This window comes from Schistocerca cancellata, chromosome 9 (assembly GCF_023864275.1).
Source record: "Schistocerca cancellata isolate TAMUIC-IGC-003103 chromosome 9, iqSchCanc2.1, whole genome shotgun sequence".
NCBI lineage: Eukaryota > Metazoa > Arthropoda > Insecta > Orthoptera > Acrididae > Schistocerca > Schistocerca cancellata.
This window is the reverse complement of record NC_064634.1, coordinates 273,213,867-273,235,623: the sequence shown is the minus strand read 5'-3', so window position 1 is coordinate 273,235,623 and position 21,757 is coordinate 273,213,867.

Below are 21,757 nucleotides of genomic sequence, written 5' to 3'. Positions count from 1 at the left end.
ACAACATCAAAAACGAACACAGCAACAACTCCAAAAGTTAGGGGAAAGTGAGCAAACGCTTAAACAAGCAAAAAAGTTTTAGCAGCTGAGTTATTTAAAATCGAATCGAAATGTCAAAAAATTTGTAAAGAAGTAAAAACACGAATTTTTTAGGATTGTCAGCCTATGTTTTCGCGACATGAAAACGCATCACAGAACCATGAAGCAGCCATGAAAGAACTACAGATCATTGTTCACGAAAATCACGACACTTTGCAGGCAAAAATTGACTCAGTTGCATCTACCAATACAGTCGCGCAACTTGTAAAAGATCTAGAAAACTTAAAGGAGACAGTAGATACCCTAAAATTTTGTTCAGAAAAATACACGGAAGAAATTTACTCATCATCGGAAAAAGTAGCCAAACTTTCGGATCAGTTAACAAATCTATCTACAAAGGTAAATGATGATCTGAATGATACAAGATCGATAGCCTTTATTGATACAGAGGAGTACAAGGAAATTAGCAAATTAGCCTTTATTGATACAGAGAAGTACAAGGAAATTAGGAAATTTAAACAAAGTAAGAAATGAATTAATATGCAACACAAAAGTGAAATGCGGGACGTAAAAGATCAGTGGCCACACGTAATACGTATTGCACAGGATACTCGCACTTTGTCACGGAAAGAGGGATTTAGAAATACAGAAAAGTCACAAAGTAATAACACAGGATATTTCGGAGATTCTGAAATGAGTTGCCAAGGTACACCGAATCTTGTGATGGAACCGCCGACAAGATGTAACACTGACCGATTTGCAACTCGTCGTCATGATGATTTTGACTATAAGCTCTTCATCACTAAATGTAAATCTAAAACATTCAAGAATTCCAGTAATGACATTCGTCTACAAGCTTGGCTTCATCAGTTTGTTCATTGTTTTCCTCCTAATTGGTCATCAGAACATAGGTTAGAATTTATGTGTAGCTATCTAGAAAATGAACCAGCTATTAGAATGAGATCGTTTATTCATGACTGTCACTGATAAGGAGATTTTTATCATGCCTTCCTTTCTGCATATTAGTCTCAGGCTACTCAAGATCGAGTGAAACACAACATTTTAATGATGAAACATTTCGAACTGTCTGAATTTTCCAGCCCTCTATTATATTTTGAAGTTATGCTCAACAAAAATCAATGTTTGTCGAACCTGTACAGACCCTCGGAACTTATCCGCATTTGCTTAATGAAATTGTCTGAACATTTAAGACATATTATTTTGGCAGGACGTTGTAAAGATGACATCGAAACTTTTCAGGGATTTTTACAAGAATTGGAAATCGACACAGACACTCGCGTAGTGCGAAAACAGGAAAACAACAACAACAAGAGGTCTCATCCGTCACAATTCCGTGACGACAGAAATAGTAACCAGACACTACAAGGCTATTATTATAAAGTGATCAATTATTAATCGTGATCAAAACAGACACCACCCGTATGACAACTATTGGCAGAATAATAATAGTTAGAAAGAAAGATCACATTGGCGTAGGAATGACTGACAGAGATAACCATAAAATCAGACAACATGGGAACAAGAACAATTATTGTCGATGGAGGCAAAATGGCTTTAGACGCAACGGTCGACCTCGCATTTACGATTCCGGTAGAAATTCTCCACCACTTAACTGACAAGAAAGAAATTACAGAAATTACCGACAAGACGACAGACGCTGTAGTCATGACGACAGACCTGAATTTAATCAGAACTAGTGTGATTCAAATAGGGCAGGGCCCTCTCGACAAGTTGATATTGTAGAACTTAGACCACCAAATCCCAGTAACGACGCGCGACAACAAAGACATAATAGAGAATGACTCACACCACAGGCAGCCATAAAATGTACCTATGAAACTGACGATGTAGCTGGAATGAATATCAATTAATACAGTAATTTTACGAGTCCACTTTATGGGGAACAGACAGCACAGTCTTATTGTATGTACATTTTTGCTTGCTAGTTGCACGACTACGTCACGACTATAATGTTCACATTCTTGGGACGCATAGTGCTAATGAGATTTTACTGCGAAATTTCGGTTTACTTGAATTAGATTTTTTATTTAATGTACTTTCTGAGAGGGCACAGACGACACAGCATTTGTTTGACAGCTACACGATTATACTACAAAGATACTTATGAGTGAACCATTTTTATTATTACTTTTATGCTATATCTGTTTTATGTCTGCACTGTTTAGTGCGTTCTTCTGAAAAGTAAAAACATGTATTGGTAATGCGTTATGTGGCATGGCTACGATGAGACAGTTATTTTTGTAATACAACAATACTTTACAGTATAGTACTTTCAAGGTTACGGCAATGAACGTAACAGCTACGACATTTATACGCATAGCACTTTACTTCTGTATATGACAAGATAAGTACATTGATTTTTGGATAACTTTGCTTTTGAACGACGATAACTATTCACTTGGTACATTTTTACCGTTAGCCAATGACGGAAATTATCTTACAGCAAGAACTATAGTTTAGTGCTACATGACACGCATTTGAGTGATTACCTTTTGTACTTGAATCATTTTTAGAAACATTTTTGAAATACAATGATACAGAGAAGGTTTTACACAATACATTTCATTCTGCAGGTTTAATATCCAACATCTGAGGTATAATTACTTTATCCCGCACGGGAGTGCATCTAATTTGTGTACCATGTGTGTGGCAAGCGCAAGGAGCCCAAGCTAATATCGTATTTGCTGATGCAATTTTGTACCTTGGTAGCATATTTCTCTAACACAAATTACACAGCTATCTGATAATTTAAACAAGAGGAATTAACTCCCTCATGGGGTACACCTACTTTGTGTACCATGTGTGTGGCAAGCTGAATGAGCCCCAAATAATATGGTATTAGCTTATAAAATTTTATACATCGGTACCATATTTCTCTAACACAGAATTACTCAGCTATCTGATCATTTAACTGAGAATAATAAACTCCCTCATGGGGTTACACCTATTTTGTGTACCATGCGGGTGGCAAGTGCAAGGAGCTCATATGGTATTTGCGTATACAGTTTTATACATCAGTGTCATATTTCTCTAGCATAGAATTACACAGCTATATGGTCATTATACTGAGAGAAATAAACGTTTTACTACGTCACTGACACATGTCTACATAATTACACAGTTCGATTACTTTGTATTTATGAAATTGTACATTATCTGAATTTTTTGAACTGTTCACATGTATTTTCAGGACAATTAGAGCTTTGAACGATGTACGTGGTATGGTATCGTAATTTTTGAAATACGTTTGAGGTAGATGACACTATTGAAGCGAGGAGAGAGCATTTTGTTAAGGTTTTGAAATAGTTGGAGGATGCTGCAACGCTTTAGCGATTTGATTGATGTATTGTGATGATATTTTTACAAAGAAGATATTTATTACGATGTTGAGATATAACACGTTTCATGAAGTGGCCATTTTCGCAGCAGCTGTCTATAAATTGCAGTTGTTTCAAAGAAAATGCCTTTTTTGCATGCAGCACATCGAAATTTTTATTTTTATTTATTCACCCAGACGCGTTACACCTTTCTTACAAGGGATCTTCAGAGGGTGTCCTGAAATATTACATGATTTGTCCTTTATACATATAGGTTATGGTTTCACATCTAGGTTCTCTCTCTCTCTGTCTCTCTCTCTCTCTCCCTCTCTCTCTCTCTCTCTCTCTCTCTCTCTCTCTCTGTGTGTGTGTGTATTAGAGAGGGAGAGAGATTTCTTTTTTTTAATTGAATAAAAATTATTTATTTTATGTTTATTACTATTTTTATTCATTTATTTATTCTTAAAAATAATAATAATAATAAATATTAATTATTGTTATATTTTCCTGTATACACTTATGAGAGAAATCAGATGTGTAATCATTTGTTGGAATTTCTGTCTGTTATATGATCAATCAGTGTAAACACTGAGTTGTTAGTCACATTTACTTGGTCATTTAGTAGTTGTTTCTTTTCAGCCTTTGTTTTGTATATATGATAATTTTCCTGTAGTGTTAGGAGATGTCTTTCATTATTTATTAAAATTATTTTCATATCATTTTCTATTATAGTAGGTTTTTGGTTATTTTCTCTCAAATGTTCTGCAAAAGTTGAGTGGATTCTTCCATATATCCATGCTCTGATCTGTTCTTTGTACTGGGTGTCAAATGTTCTGCTGGTTTGTCTCATATACCTTTCATCACATGTGTTGCAGTGTAGTTGGTATATTCCTGGTTTTGGTAGATGTCTGTATTTTTTTGTTATTTTTGGAATGTGCCTTTGGATTGAATTGTCTGTGTTGAATGATATGTTTATTCCTCGTCTTTTGAAAATGTTTGTTATTTTATGTGTGAGTCTGTGCTTGTATGTCATTGTGTACCATCTTGAATCTTGTTTCTTGTTTTTCTGTATTCTTTGTGTTGTTATTGTTCTGTCACTGTACGTGCCTGTTTGTGATAATGTCTAGTTCTCTCTGGTGATTTTCTGTGCTGAGTGGTACTGTGTTGAGTGTATGAAGCATGTATCTGAGTTCTGATTGTTTCTGTGAGTGAGGGTGATTAGAAGTCTGATGTAGGATTGTGTCAGTTGTTATAGGTTTACAGTAGATTTCAAACTAAGCTGGTTGTTTTCTTTTTTAATGGTAATATCTGAAAAGTTTATTTGGTTGTTCTGTTCTTTTTCCATTGTGAATCTTATCTTTCCATGTATTGTGTTTATATCTGTATGCAACTGGTACATTTTTGCCTGAAGTTCATCTGTTAAACAAAGGATGTCATCCATGTATCTGACACAATAAAGTATGTTGTAATTCTTTTTGATAACATTTTTGAAAATAAATTTTCCATTCGTCTGTAAAGAATTCGTGTTAGTATTTCGCAGCTATGACTTATTAAACTGACAGTTCGGTAATTTTCACATCAGTCAGCACCTGCTTTCTTTGGGATTGGAATTATTACATTCTTCTTGAAGTCTGAGGGTATTTCGCCTGTCTCATACATCTTGCTCACCAGATGGTAGAGTTTTGTCAGGACTGGCTCTCCCATGGCCGTCAGTAGTTATAATGGAAAGTTGACTACTCTCGGAGCCTTGTTTCGACTCAGGTCTTTCAGTGCTCTGTCAAACTCTTCACGCAGTATCAAATCTCCCATTTCATCTTCATCTACATCCTCTTCCATTTCCATAATATTGTCCTCAAATACATCGCCCTTGTATAGACCGTCTATACAGGGTGTTACAAAAAGGTACGGCCAAACTTTCAGGAAACATTCCTCACACACAAAAAAAGAAAATATGTTATGAGGACATGTGTCCGGAAACGCTTACTTTCCTTGTTAGAGCTCATTTTATTACTTCTCTTCAAATCACATTAATCATGGAATGGAAACACACAGCAACAGAACGTAACAGCGTGACTTCAAACACTTTGTTACAGGAAATGTTCAAAATGTCCTCCGTTAGCGAGGATACGTGCATCCACCCTCCGTCGCATGGAATCCCTGATGCGCTGATGCAGCCCTGGAGATGACGTATTGTATCACAGACGTCTACAATACGAGCACGAAGAGTCTCAACATTTGGTACCGGGGTTGCGTAGACAAGAGCTTTCAAATGCCCCCATCAATGAAAGTCAAGAGGGTTGAGGTCAGGAGAGCGTGGAGGCCATGGAATTGGTCCGCCTCTACCAATCCATCGGTCACCGAATCTGTTGTTGAGAAGCGTACGAACACTTCGACTGAAATGTGCAGGAGCTCCATCGTGCATGAACCACATGTTTTGTCGTACTTGTAAAGGCACATGTTCTAGCAGCACAGGTAGAGTATCCCGTATGAAATCACGGCGGCGAATCGAGGAAGTACGGTACATACTGACGAAACTAAATTGAGCTCTAACATGGAAATTAAGCGTTTCCGGACACATGTCCTCATAACATCTTTTCTTTATTTGTGTGTGAGGAATGTTTCCTGAAGGTTTGGCCGTACCTTTTTGTAACACCCTGTATACACCTTCCACCTTTCTGCTTTCCCTTCTTTGCTTAGAACTGGGTTTCCATCTGAGCTCTCGATATTCATACAAGTGGTTCTCATCTCTCCAAAGGCCTCTTTATTTATCCTGTAGGCAGTATATATCTTACCCCTAGTGAGATAAGCCTCTACATCCTTACATTTGTCCTCTAGCCATCAATACTTTCCCTTTTTGCACTTCCTATCGATCTCATTTTTGAGACGTTTGTATTCCTTTTGGCCTACTTCATTTACCGCATTTTTATATTTTCTCCTTTCATCAATTAAATTCAATATTTCTTCTGTTACCCAAGGATTTATACTAGCCCTTGTATTTTTACCTACTTGACCCTCTGCTGCCTTCACTACTTCATCCCTCAGAACTACCCATTCTTCTTCTATTGTACTTCTTTCCCCCCTTCCTGTCAATTGTTCCCTTATGCTCTCCCTGAAGCTCTGTATAACTTCTGGTTTAGTCAGTTTATCCAGGTCCCATCTCCTTAAATTCCCACCTTTCTGCAGTTTCTTCAGTTTTAATGTACAGTTCATAACCAATAGACTGTGGTCAGAGTCCACATCTGCCCCTGGAAATGTCTTACAATTTAAAACCTGGATCCTGAATCTCTGTCTTACCATTATATAATCTATATGATACCTTCTAGTATCTCCAGGATTCTTCCATGTATACAACCTTCCTTTATGATTCTTGAACCAAGTGTTAGCTATGGTTAAGTAATGCTCTATGCAAAATTATACCAGATTGCTTCGTCTTTCACTTCTTACCCGCAATCGATATTCACCTAGTATGTTTCCTTCTGTCCCTTTTCCTACCCTCGAATTTCAGTCACCCACAACTATTGAATTTTCGTGTCCCTTCACTACCTGAATAATTTCTTTTATCTGATCATACACTTCATCAATTTCTTCATCATCAGCAGAGCTAGTTAGCATACAAACTTGTACTACTGTATTAGGCGTGGGCTTCGTGTCTATCGTGGCCACAATAATGCGTTTACTATGCTGATTGTAGTAGCTTACCCGCACTCCTATTTTTTATTCGTTATTAAACCTACTCCTGCATTACCCCTATTTGATTTTGTATTTATAACCCTGAATGAACCTGACCAGAAGTTTTGTTCCTCCTGCCACCGAACTTCACTAATTCCCAATATACACTCCTGGAAATGGAAAAAAGAACACATTGACACCGGTGTGTCAGACCCACCATACTTGCTCCGGACACTGCGAGAGGGCTGTACAAGCAATGATCACACGCATGGCACAGGTGACACACCAGGAACCGCGGTGTTGGCCGTCGAATGGCGCTAGCTGCGCAGCATTTGTGCACCGCCGCCGTCAGTGTCAGCCAGTTTGCCGTGGCATACGGAGCTCCATCGCAGTCTTTAACACTGGTAGCATGCCGCGACAGCGTGGACGTGAACCGTATGTGCAGTTGACGGACTTTGAGCGAGGGCGTATAGTGGGCATGCGGGAGGCCGTGTGGACGTACCACCGAATTGCTCAACACGTGGGGCGTCAGGTCTCCACAGGACATCGATGTTGTCGCCAGTGGTCGGCGGAAGGTGCACGTGCCCGTCGACCTGGGACCGGACCGCAGCGACGCACGGATGCAAGCCAAGACCGTAGGATCCTACGCCGCAGTGCCGTAGGGGACCGCACCGCCACTTCCCAGCAAATTAGGGACACTGTTGCTCCTGGGGTATCGGCGAGGACCATTCGCAACCGTCTCCATGAAGCTGGGCTACGGTCCCACACACCGTTAGGCCGTTTTCCGCTCACGTCCCAACATCGTGCAGCCCGCCTCCAGTGGTGTCGCGACAGGCGTGAATGGAGGGACGAATGGAGACGTGTCGTCTTCAGCGATGAGAGTCGCTTCTGCCTTGGTGCCAATGATGGTCGTATGCGTGTTTGGCACCGTGCAGGTGAGCGCCACTATCAGGACTGCATACGACCGAGGCACACAGGGCCAACACCCGGCATCATGGTGTGGGGAGCGATCTCCTACACTGGCCGTACACCACTGGTGATCGTCGAGGGGACACTGAATAGTGCACGGTACATCCAAACAGTCATCGAACCCATCGTTCTACCATTCCTAGACCGGCAAGGGAACTTGCTGTTCCAACAGGACAATGCACGTCCGCATGTATCCCGTGCCACCCAACGTGCTCTAGAAGGTGTAAGTCAACTACCCTGGCCAGCAAGATCTCCGGATCTGTCCCCCATTGAGCATGTTTGTGACTGGATGAAGCGTCGTCTCACGCGGTCTGCACGTCCATCACGAACGCTGGTCCAACTGAGGCGCCAGGTGGAAATGGCATGGCAAGCCGTTCCACAGGACTACATCCAGCATCTCTACGATCGTCTCCATGGGAGAATAGCAGCCTGCATTGCTGTGAAAGGTGGATATACACTGTACTAGTGCCGACATTGTGCATGCTCTGTTGCCTGTGTCTATTTGCCTGTGGTTCTGTCAATGTGATCATGTGATGTATCTGACCCCAGGAATGTGTCAATAAAGTTTCCCCTTCCTGGGACAATGAATTCACGGTGTTCTTATTTCAATTTCCAGGAGTGTATATCTAACTTTAACCTATCCATTTCCCTTTTTAAATTTTCTAACCTACCTGCCCGATTAAGGGATCTGACTCTCCACGCTCCGTTCCGTAGCACGACAGTTTTCTTTCTCCTGATAACGACGTCCTCTTGAGTAGTCCCTGCCCGGAGATCCGAATGGGGGACCATTTTACCTCCGGAATATTTTACCCAAGAGGACGCCATCATCATTTAACCATACAGTATTCTTATGCTGTAAAATTGTAATTGTATAGACACCATTTCTTCAAGTTACGAAAAGAGTAGGTATTAATTTTTACTGCACACATTTGTCTGTTGGTCCTACTATACGTATGAAATCTCATAGGTTATGTGACTGTGTTAGTACCTAGACGTGTGCTGATAATTTCGTACACACGTCCAGACTATCCGCTCGCCTTAACACTGCTTCTGTCCTCCATCGCTGCTAACTATTAACTTCAAACTGCAAGTCCGACCAGCCACAGAGTCTCTTGCAGAGGGCGCACAGCGCTGTCTGTGATATTAATGTAGTCTATAGCGCTGCATAGTGCCGCCAACATACAAATACATAAACAGGGTAGTAGCCTGTTTAGATGTTTTTATGTTGGCAGTGGTCTGCAATAATATCACTGACATCGCTGGGCGCCCTCTGTAAGAGACTCTGTGGCTGGTCGGACTCGCAGTTAGAAGTTAATATTTAGCGGAGATGGAAGCTAGAAGCAGTGTTAGCGTGAGAAGACGATCCTGACGTGTGTCCGTCATGGAGACTTAATATTGCTTCGACATGAAACGTAAAATGTGGGTAATGGAATTATTGACAATTATAGAGTTCTTGGAATTGGATGTCACGGACGATTATATATTTTTTGGAAATGGATGTCACATGATTAAGTAAAATCTGCTAAATACATTGTTGTCTCTGTGGAAAAACCTTTCCTTTGCTAACCACATGCCTATTAGTATTAGAGCCTACAGTAGTTAGAATCTTTTTATGTAGCTGGCTGTATGCTTGAAGCATTTTCTGTAGTTCGTGTCACGAAGATTTTCTGTTAGGTAAGTGGCTTGTGAAATGTATGGGTTATTGTTGGATTTCTTCTAAATCAGGGCCATTCTTTTGTGTAAATTAATAGTCAGATAGCTTTGTCCTTGTATGTGGTGGGTCATTAATAGTTAGAATAAATTTGAGCTGTATTTGTCATGAAAATTCTGAGATCAGGTTCAAACGATGAAGACAAGCAAAGTGACAGTACATTAGTTTCACTCAGCAGTTTAACAAAGTTCACTTGCATTCAGTTTCACTCATCAGTTTCAAAAATAAATCAAGATGTTTCAAGTTGAGAGGTACACGTAGATACTAGTGAAAGGAGTACTGGGAACCAATTAAAATCGCTCAAATTAAAGAAATCTCATGAGCCCGATGGAATTCCTGTAAGAATCTGTACAGAATATAGCTGACTGCTTTCATCTCAACCATAACATGCCGTAGTTCCCTTGAACAAAAAAAATATGTCCAGTGATTTGATGAATGCGCTGCGAAGACCCCTCTACAACAAGGGTAACAGACATGATTTATAAAGCTACACTGTCCCCTCATTAGATTAGATTAGATTAGATTTACTTCCATTCCATTGACGTCCATCCTCGTTAATAAGATGTGGTCATCATCAGACATTCATTGCTCTGATGGGAGGACACTAAAGGTTTAAAGCTCCACTCGGGACAATCGTCAACACAAAAGGTTTCAGCTGGCTGTGTAACCATGTATCATCATACAGTGTGGTAGTGTGTAATTTTTTGGCTTTTTCTGCACAGGAACCAATCACACATGTTGCTTATTTGGGCCATCAAATTTGGCGTCAACCCTCACATCCTGCCGAAATGGGATCCAGTGACTTTATCTTTTCCTGGGATGAAAAAACTATTGAGTAGGAGACATTTCGAGAAGGACAACATGACTTTCCCTGTGTAACATTTCCTGAACAGCCAAAATGCAGACTTCTGTAATTAAGTTATGTATCAAGACATCCATCATTCGGGGGAAAGTGCCACATTGAATGGTGAACAAGTGGAGAAGGATTAACACTATCATTGGTTTCATGAGCAGGGTTTCATTTATTAGAGGTTAACTCAGTTCGGTTTTCTGTCACGAATTTTAGACCTGCTTATCTCGACACAGTAAACAGGTTGGACATACTCAATACACATGATAGCAAACAACGTTTTACATACAAAGTAACTCTTGTTTATATTGACATGGAAGCAAAACAGAATATTGAAAATATAGTCAAATAAAAATAACATAAAAAGGGAATTTAATTACATTGTTAGTCAGTAGCTTATAGTTTGTTTTACTACATCTTTTACCGACAGCCTTGGATGAGCTTGAGGTCTGCCGACTGTCTCAAAGTGGGTGTACATCTGGACGCATTGTTGCTATACTATCCTACATTGCCCCCATTGGTATGAAAGTTCCTCGGCAATCCTCGAGTGTCGGCAAACCCGTATGAGTCACTATTGCATTTTCTACTTATATTTATTTGTAATTTTTGTTTTTATATATTATTTTAGTTATATTTATTCTCTATTATGGAGGAAACACTTTTATGTTGTTCTTCTCGTCTGTCGTCTTCATTTTGATATTCCGAGCATCCACTTAATCATTTAAAGAGAGAAAACTGAACAATTCTCCTTTAGATATGCGATGTACAGTCATAATAATTGTACTTCACAAGGTTTGATCATTTAAACCTTTTTAGATTCACTGTCTCTCTCTACCTGAAAACGGAGACAACTGAAAATGATATGATCAGCGGAGCTTTCCTCTACACATTCACAGATTGTTATGTTCCAACGTCCTACTTGATGTAGATGTTTGGGAAACGGTTCACAATAGGAGCACCGTATATCCAGTGGCCGCACTTACCGCCCCTGCTCCTAGTGCTTGAGAATATCCTGTATATCCGCCTTTCAGTACTTCTAGTGTCCAGTACTCCAGGGTCGTAAGACTTTCTCATTGTAAATATGATCACGTACACTCGATCCTATTGTTCACCCCCCCCCCCCCCCCCCCCAACAATTCAACATTGCCCTGCAACGTACAATTAAACCATCGAACATACCCTAAGAATCATTACTAATACCTCAACAGGTGTAGTGCGAAAGGCACATCTGAGCCTCAGTACGCTTCGCTGTATTCGTCGGAATATTGTTCTGTACATCTGCAGTCGAAGGCGACGCGCTCAGTCGCTGGTAGCGAAGCCCATAATAGCGTTAAAGATGGCTTTATCCGAGGTAGTAATTAATGCTTTATGACTACCCCTCACAACCGCAAACTGTAACACGGTGCAGGCGCGTACAGACGACTCCAAGAGCCCGTCCCGGAAGCGGCGGCAGGCGCAGTGCCCTTCGCCGACTCCACCCTGTCGCGGTCGCCAGCGGCGGCGTCTAGTGTTGCATTATTAGCGGCCGAGCACGCCCTTCCGCGGCTCACCGGCCTCGTCCCTCTCATTACGGCGGCTGAGGGCCGTGATTTACTGGTTCCCAGTAATGCCGGCGGGTACCCTACCGTGTACTTTTTCTCAGGACTAATGATAAGGCAGAGGGCAGTCCCCTATGTAAGACGGGTAGATGTCTCGGAGAGGGGATAATGGGCAAAGGAGGAGGTCACGCACCCTCGCAGTGACTCATTTTCCAGTTTCGAGAAACACATCTGGCACTCTTCGGAAATTACGTGTAATGGGTACGATCATTACCTGTAATGGGTAAGAACTTAAATATGTGTTACGAGGATTATTTAAGTTTAATTCGTAGCCAAATCAGATTGTTAGTTCTGTAAACAGCTTCCAGCAGTCTGTTTTATTAACAAGAGGCCTAAGAACGATCCAGATGTTGCCAGAGTAATGTCTCAAAGAACTTTTCATCAATGTTTCAAACACATCTACCTCTAAACTAACAATGATGAACAGGTGAAATAGTTAGTTACTTAGTTTGTTTATTTGTTTGATGTTTCATCTATCATTTTCCACTATACATTGTAATGATGTGGAATCAATCATTTTACATTCACATCGCAAATTAATTTGTACGTACTGTTACTTACTGAACACTTCTAAGCCTTTTTTTCCGACACGATGATGTAAATTAGTGAGACCTACCCACCACCCTTTACACAACACAGTGATATAAATTCTTGAGATTATTCTACGGAATTGAAGGAGTTGTCAGGAAAAACATTCTCAGTTTGTTTTCAAATTTTACTTTTTTGCCTGTCAGATATTTTATACCACTGCTAAAGACAACCTTAGTGCGGAGAAATGAATGTCATTTTTTATACTGGATTGTAATTACGTGCGTCATTGTTTCTGCTGAACTGTTACAACAAACTTAATGAGGCAATGAATATACTGTGAACTAGCAGTCAGAATGCCAACTTCCTGAACAGTGTCTACAAGATAATCGTCAGTGAGCATAAAATATTATTCTTACAACGTGTTTTTGCGTAGAGAGTTGACTGAATTATTTGGAAACAAATAAATGGCCAGGTCCTGATGAAACCCCAGCTCGATTTAACGAAGAGTACTTTACGGCTTTGGCACCTCACCTAGCTTCAATTTATCTTTAACTCTCGTCCAGCACAAAGTCCCAAGCAGCTGGAAAAAGCGCAGGTGACTCCAATATATAAGAGATGTAAAAGAACGGACCCGAAAATTACAGACGAATATCCCTAACTTTTGTCTTCTGCGGAATCCTTGAACATAATCTCAGTTAAAATATAATGAACTTTCTTGAGGCTGAAAAGATTATGTCCACGAAGCAGCATGGTTTTAGAAAGCATCGCTCCTGCGTAACTCAGCTTGCCCTTTTCTCACAGGGCAACAGACAAATTCCGTATTTCCACAGTTCCGGAAAGAACTTGACACGACGTCCCATTAGAAGCTGCGAAAGAAGGTACGTGCATATGGCATAAGTTCGCAGATAAGTGAGTGGCCCGATGACTTCTTAAATAATAGAAAAAAATGGTTCAAATCGTTCTGAGCACTATGGGACTTAACAGCTATGGTCATCAGTCCCCTAGAACTTAGAACTACTTAAACCTAACTAACCTAAGGACAGCACGCAACACCCAGTCTTAAACAATAGAACCCAGTATGCTGTTCTCGACGGCGAGTATTTATCAGAGACAACGTTACCGTCAGGAGTGCCCCAGGAAAGTGCGATAGAACCGGTGTTGTTTTCTGTATACTCGTACATAATGATTTGGCAGTTAGAGTGGGCGGTCGTCTGTGGTTGTTTGTTGATGATGCGGTGAAGTATGGTAAGGTGCCGAAGTTGAGTGACTGCAGGAAGATATAACAGGACTTAGACAAAACTTCCTGTATGTGTGATGAATGGCAGCTAGCTCTAAATGTGTAAAAACGTAAGTTAGTGCGGATAAGTAGGAAGATAATGTTCGGATATAGTGTTATTAGGGTCCTCGTTGGCAAATTCAAGTCGTTTAAATATCAGGGCGTAACGCTGAAAAACGGTATAATGTGGAACGAGCATGTGTGAACAGTGGTACGGAAGACGAATGGTTGACTTCGGTTTATTGGGAGAATTTTAGGGACGAGTGGTTCACCTGTAAAGTAGATCGCATATAGGACGCTGGTGCGACCTATTCTTGAGTACTGCTCGAGTGTTTGGGATCCGTACCAGGTAGGATTGAAGGAAGATATCGAAGTAATTCAGAGGAGGGCTGCTAGGTTTGTTACTGTTAGGTTCGAACAACATGTAAGTGTTACGACGATGCTTCGGGAACTCATATGGAAATCGCTTGAGGGAAGGCAACGATCTTTTCGAGAAACACTATTGTGAAAATTTAGAGAACCGGCATCTGAAGCTGACTGCTGGAAGATTCTACTACCGCCAACATACATTGCGCTTAAGGACCACGAACATGAGATACGAGAAATTAGGGCTGATAAGGAGGCATGCAGACAGTCGTTTTTCCCTCGATCTCCTTGCTAGTGGAACAGGAAAGGATACGCAAGTAGTGGTACAGGGTACCCTCCGCCACGCACCGTACGGTGGCTTGCGGAGTATCTATGTCTATTTAGATGTAGACGTATAATGAAGAGTATCTTTCTTAAATAAGAGTTACCTCAGAACATAGTTCCATATGACATTACTGAATGAAAATATGCAAGATGTGACAACTTACTGATTTGTCTCTTCCCAAGATTTGCTGTGATTTTAAGTGCAAATGTGATTGAACTAAGTTGTTTTAGGAGTTCCAAAACCGAGCTTTTTTCTATTTAAATTCTTATCAATGTGGACACCGAAGAATTTTGAAGTTTTCACTTTATTTATTATTTCCTCGCCATGTGTTGCACTTATCATTGGTGCAGTACTCCTAGATGTGCAGAACTGAATTAGTTGTGTATTTTTAAAATTGAGGCTGGAACCACTCGCAGAAAACCAGTCAATGATATTTTTAAGAACTTTGTTTACAATTTCTTCTGTTTCTGTGTGTGTGCTTGGATTGATTAGAATTCTACTCTCATCTGCAAAAGGGACTAATTCTGCTTGTTGTATGTTAGAAGATGGTTTACTCGCGTGAGGAACAACAGCGGACCCAAGATAGAGCCTTGGGGAACCCCATACGTGGTTTATCGCCAGTCAGAATTATGTCCCCAGACTACAGTGGTTGAATTAGTAGGTACAGCTTTCTGCGTTCTTTTGATGATATTTAATTTTTACGCCTCAGTTCCTGAGTTGTGATCATTTGAAACGTCTTTTTATCGTTTGGGCACCAAATAAATATCGACATAAAGTCGCCCTAGCTGCTCATATGTGAGTTAGGGTATAATTACCATCTCCAGGAAGTCAAACCATTAGCCATTTTGCTGATATTGGGTTCTGATTGTTGTTAGTGCCTTACACAGTTTGTTAAATTCGTGAAAGTGTTAATAGGTAATGTCATTACTTTAAATTTGTAGAATGTCTGGTAAATCAGTTGACGTGCAGTTAAGAGCGTTACCTGCTGTAAACTGTAAGCTACTGTCTCACTGACGTCGTGGTAATAGCTGTAATTTCTCTCAGTGTTCGTTAGGGTCATTCAAAGTCGGTCATTAAAAGAGAGAACTGCCAGAATGATCAAGAGCCCATACACTGTCAAGTACTAATATCTCCTACATCGTATTACTCATTTTATTCTCTGGTCGTTCATTACTGATCTAACGTTTATTTTGTACTAGAGCCCTAACCTGGAACTCAGCATGCCTTGTGGCAGTACCGTTCCGTAACAAAGATAGCTGTGGACGAATGTTATTTCGTTGCATGTCCATAAGCTGATTTTTTGAATGATTAAAGCGATGCACGCTCATCATCTATTTTCTTACACAGTTATTAGAAATTCGAAGAACACTGTAAAAAAATGGAAAATATGCCCCCCAGTGGCTGTAAACAGAAAAACGAGGTTCGAAACTTAATATCATCTGATCTGGTTTTACTCGAGGTTTAGATAGGCTTAATTTTTTCTATACAAATACGCAATTTCACTGTTAGGGCCTAAATACACTTAACTTCCTCCAACTGACTTTACTCTCTGTTGCTCTTTGTATCAGTCCGGATGCTTACTTCAAGAGTTGGACGTTTTAACTGGAGCACAATCTAGCTTAGACCACAATCAAACTTATAAGAGCTTGTTACATTGTTTCTTTCAATGGCATTCGCCTTCTTCTTTTATGGGTCCGATTACAAATAGAGAGGTGGCTTTTTAATTGCTGATCATTGGAAATACCTAACTTATATTTCGGAATTGTACCTCCATGGATTATGTTTCGTGACGGCCAATTTATGGATATTTTCCGCTTAAATTAAATACAATTACATGCTGATGCGCTATCTTTAAAAAACTGCACCGTCCTCTCAAACAATTCCGGGATTAATTCTATTCCTATCGTGTAAGCGACGTCAGCGCCTTGACCACGGTAGCATGTTGGACTGTATGCAACTATATGCAACAGATGCGAATTCGATCAGGCAGTTGCGAGCAGGCAGCGTTACTTAATGGAAGTGCGAGCGTAGTGTGGCAACGTTGAAGTATAAAAAATCACAATGCAGCAGCATATGTAAATGAAATGTCCTAAGATTTTGAAGCAGAGAAATGTGCGTGCGAAGTTTGTCCCACACATTTTGAGTTCCGTCCGAAAAAAACGACGCGTGGACTCCTGCCGCGAGTAAATCGAAAAGCGAGTCGTGGACAGTTCTTTTGCGGAAAAATTCCTCACAGGTGACGAAAGTTGGTGTTAGCAATACAAACCTACTACAAAACGCAAAGCACAGACATTCACAAGAAGAACCAACACTTTGATGGTATAACCGACGTTATCGCCAATGTGAAGTGCTACTTGGAAATACTTCCTAAAGAAGGACTTTTCTTGAGAGTTTCACACGATTCTATGAACTCTCCCTGCGGTGTATTCATATGGAGGAAGACTATGTAGAACACAACACTCAAAAATCATCGTCTTAATTTTTCTCTATTTTTTAGTAATCCCGTCTGGAAACATTTTGGATGACAGCGTTTTATAACAGTTTAACTTCTTGCCTGACTATATGATGACATTTCGCTCATACATATGCCAATAGTTTTATTTCTACCTGTTTTGGACGGTACTGGTTTTACAGACCTTTCATTTAGTACCCTTCTCGTTACTGATAATGGACTTCATCTTCTCTAAATCATATTTCTGCAAATAATATCTACTCTTTATTTGGCAGTTATATGTGTAGGATACATCCATACCATTAACAACAATTCTTTTGTGGATGCCCCCCGTCGGAGGTTCGAGTCCTCCCTCGAGCATGGGTGTGTGTGTTGTCTTTAGCGGTTAGATTCAATAGTGCGTAAGCTTAGGGACTGAAGACCTCAGCAGTTAGTCCCATAAGACTTTACCAAAATTTTTTGTGGGTGCGGTTTTTAATAAATAAATTAACTCTAGGAGTATAACTGTATACATCAGAAACATACGTTTACATGTAATGCGAAAAAATGAAAGGTAATTTATAGACACAGAATTTTACTCTTTTCAGAAACGATTTTGACACTTCTGTGGAAAGAAAGACTTGCGTCAATTTTTGTTCGACATAAATATATTTGATAATAGATCCGCTGGAGACAGTTTTAAGCTATCTGAAGTTTCCTCACTTTTCGTAACTTTGAGTAAGTTACAGCAAAGTAAATTACAAGTATACGTTATCACTCGTTTATGAGGCAGACAAAAAGTAATTGGCGTCGTGTTGAAAATAAGTAAAGAGTAAGTGGGCGGTAGTTTACTACCCTGTCGCCGTCGAAATAATTTGTAACAAAGCAGTAGCCCAGTTGCAGAGGGATGAGTACACAAACGGTCGCGAATTATTTAAGGAAGCACTTCACAGTTCACCTGCAGTGATCTCGCAAAATGAGGGGTAAATAGAATTAGAATAGTTGAACCCTGCTATTAAGTTGAAATCGTGCACATCAGTTTGACCCTTAGAGACATTAAACAAATGGACTGCAGTTAAAATTCGATAATATAGTTTTAATTTTATCGCACGGAATTTGTAAGAAGATGAACGTTAATAATTTCAGAAATTTAGTATAACTTCAGTAGCTTAGTTTCTGATAAAGTCCTTTCTTTACAGCCTTCTCTTACGTCATGTGCGAATGGTCATCTGATAAGGACGCTGAGTGACCGGAAGTGTAGCCAGTCAGAAACTGCTGATACGAGGGGAGGCCGCTGTGTTTACCGTTGACCATCTGCCACCCTTATCCCAAGTAGTTCTGCGGGCAGCCGCTAGGAAGTACAGTCTGGTCCGTCACGGCAGGCCGTGTGTGGAGAAGAATACAGCTCCACCGTGCGGCGGTTGCCAAACGCAACGTAGAAAATAACGGCCACACACTGGTCGCTTTGGACCCCTGTAAACGGTGTAAAAATGGGGCCAAGGCAGGCGTGTTACTCTTCACCGCTCACGTAAGTCACAGCAGTGAAGCGAAATTTATGTGCCAAGCTGCTGGGTGGATTCCACAAAGTAAGACGGGTCGACGAAGAGATGTCACATAATGTCAGAAGAGCTATTGTACACTGAGGTGAGTAAAGTCATCCTGATAGCGATATACACATACGCAGACGACGGTAGCATCACGTCCACAACGTAAAGGGCAGTGCATTGGCGGAGATGTCATTGTTATTCAGGTGATTCGTGTGAAAATGTTTCCGACGTGATTATGGCCGCGCGACAGGAATTAACATGACGAACGCAAATTTTAGTTGGAGCTAAACGCACCAGACGTTCCATTCCCCGAATCGTTATATGCAGTTTGGACCCCTAGACGGCTAATAAACCGTGGCCTGTTCAGATGAGTCCCGATGGTGCAGAACCCCACGAATCCATGGACCCAAGTAGTCAACAAGGCTTTGTACAAGCTGGTGGTGGCTCCATAATGGTGTGGGAAGTGTTTACATGGACTGGACTGGCTTCTCCAGTAGAATTGAACCGATCATTGACTGGAAATAGTTACGTTCGGCTGTTTGGAGACCATTTGTAGCCATTCATGGGTTTCACATTCCCAAAAAACCATGTCATCGAGGCACAGTAGTTCCCAATTGGTTTGAAGAACATTCTGGGCAGTTAGAGCGAATTACTTGGCTACCCAAATCGCCCGACATGAATCCCATCGAACATTTAAGGGACATGATCGAGAGGTCAGTTTGTGCACCAACTCCTACACCGACAATACTTTGGCAGGCTATAGAGACAGTATGGCTCTGCGCTTCTGCGCGGTACTTCCCTCGACTTCTTGAGTCAATGCCACGACAAGTGGCTGCAGTGCGCCTGGCGAAAGAATGTGCAACGCAATATTAGGAGGTGTTTCAATACTTCTGTACCTCAGTGTATTTTGACGTCCTACTTATCATAACATGAATTAAATTTCTCGATTTCTTTGTGTATTAATGCCAACTGTTCAGTGCTCCTACATGGAATGATGTATTATTTTCAGCCTGTAACACAGCATTAGAACAGTGCTGGTAAAACAGTCCTAATCGACAGTAGCTGGAGGTGAGTATCACACCTTGTCAGTGACAATTGTTTTAAGCTGGAAAGAATTTGCCATTCTCGGGGGACGTAGGAGCATCTCAACGAGTATTCCAGTTTCAAGGGGAAAACTGCGAGGTGAACTGCTTTCAATTGACATTGCTCCTCACAAAAGCCCGGATATCGCTGAACGTCATCAGTGATTCACACGACACGGAAAGTGGAAAGTAGCTGAGAGTAGACAAACAGTGTTGTTTGACGAGCAAGGATTCTGCCTCTTTTCAAATGACTCAAGTTGCCCAGTGCACCGAATGCCTGACGAAGCGCTTTATCCGCGATGTTTGGACGGTGTAATTCACACTTGGGCTGGGACTGTGATGTCTTTGTGGTGTATCGTATATGATGACGTGGGTCTATTTAGTCAGTTAACTGTGAACATGAAACAGGATGTTTATTTCCACATTGTCGATGACCAATCGAAGTTTATTTTTGTGTCTGTCGTCCGCTGCGAGTTCCTCTATTGTACCAATCTAGCGCTTAAGCCCAATGTTCTCAGTAATTTGTTGGATAAATCCCATTCTCTATCTTTCCCTACAGTTTGTATTCTCTACAACTCCCTCTACTACCAATCTAGTTATTCCTTGATATTTTAACACATGTCCAACCATCTTGTCCCTTCTTCTTGTCAGTGCTTCCCATACGTTCACCGAGCGAGGTGGCGCGCTGGTTAGCACACTGGACTCACATTCGGGAGAACGACGGTTCAAACCCGCGCCCGGCCATTCTGATTTAGGTTTTCCGTGATTTCCCTAGATTGCTTCAGAAAAATTCCGGGATGGTTTCGGGACCGATGACATCGCTATTTGGTCCCCGCCCCCAAATTAACCAACGAACCACCTTCATTTGCCGAATCTTCGGAGAACCATTTCATTTCTTCTAATATCTGTCCACGTAATTTACAACATCCTTCTACAGTACCATATGCTGAACTCTTCATATCTCTTCTTTTCTCGTTTTCCCGCAGTCTGTGCATGATTCACTACCACACCATGCTGAGCTCCAAACTTTCACTCTCAGGAATTTGTTTCTCAAATTAAGGTCAAGTATTGGTAGTAGCATACTTTTCTTGGCCAGCAATGAGTTCCTTGCAACATCTGTAGTATATCTTCAGAACCAGTATATTGTTGACACTCTCAAGACGAAAACAGCCATGTTCGCAAGGCTGTGGTACGTTCCTGGCGTGGGTAACACTCAGGCGCACTACTACCCGCTGAATTACACGACCTTAAAACAATAGAAAATGTGTGGGACAGTTTGAACCGTAGGTGACACATAGAAGTCAACTTTTCCGCAATATCGTACCTCTACGGGGTGTAACCAGTTATGAGTGGGTTCAACTGGACGCGGCGGACGTGAAGAAACTTGAGTAGTCTCCTCCTCGTCGAATTGAGGCCACTATAACGATTAGACGAGGCATTAGCGTGATTTTTACTGTGATTGACAGTTTTAAGTCCAGAGTGCTTACATAGAGGATGACAGCTTTTGTTTAGTGTAGTACAGTGATGTGGTTGTCTCCTACATCTTACGGCCTATCTCTCTTCGATTTTCTTCATACTTCTGCGATATGAAGCTCAGAGCGCGTACTATGGCAGTACGACCAAATTTCTAGCTTATTAACAAAGTAGTTGAGTGCTATATTAAAAAAATTTTGTAACCGTAAACTCGTTGGTTCGAATATAGACAGTGGCACCCCACTTTTGTGCCTTTTATTTAAATTCAGCACTTATTAACATATAGAAATGTTATTTAAGAAGCACTGAATTATTTTTTGACAGAAATAAAACACAAAATTTTTAATTACTGGTTGTATGAAAACAAATGTCTTTGTTAGAGCGTACGAGATGTCTTGTTTTAAGTGAAAGAAATATACAAAAATAATACTGTTACCTTTAGGAATACAAAAAGAATTTTATGTTCTATTCTGCTTTTTTGCATCAAATTTTAATGTCTTGTAGATGGTCGCATTTTCATGAGGTTAGTGA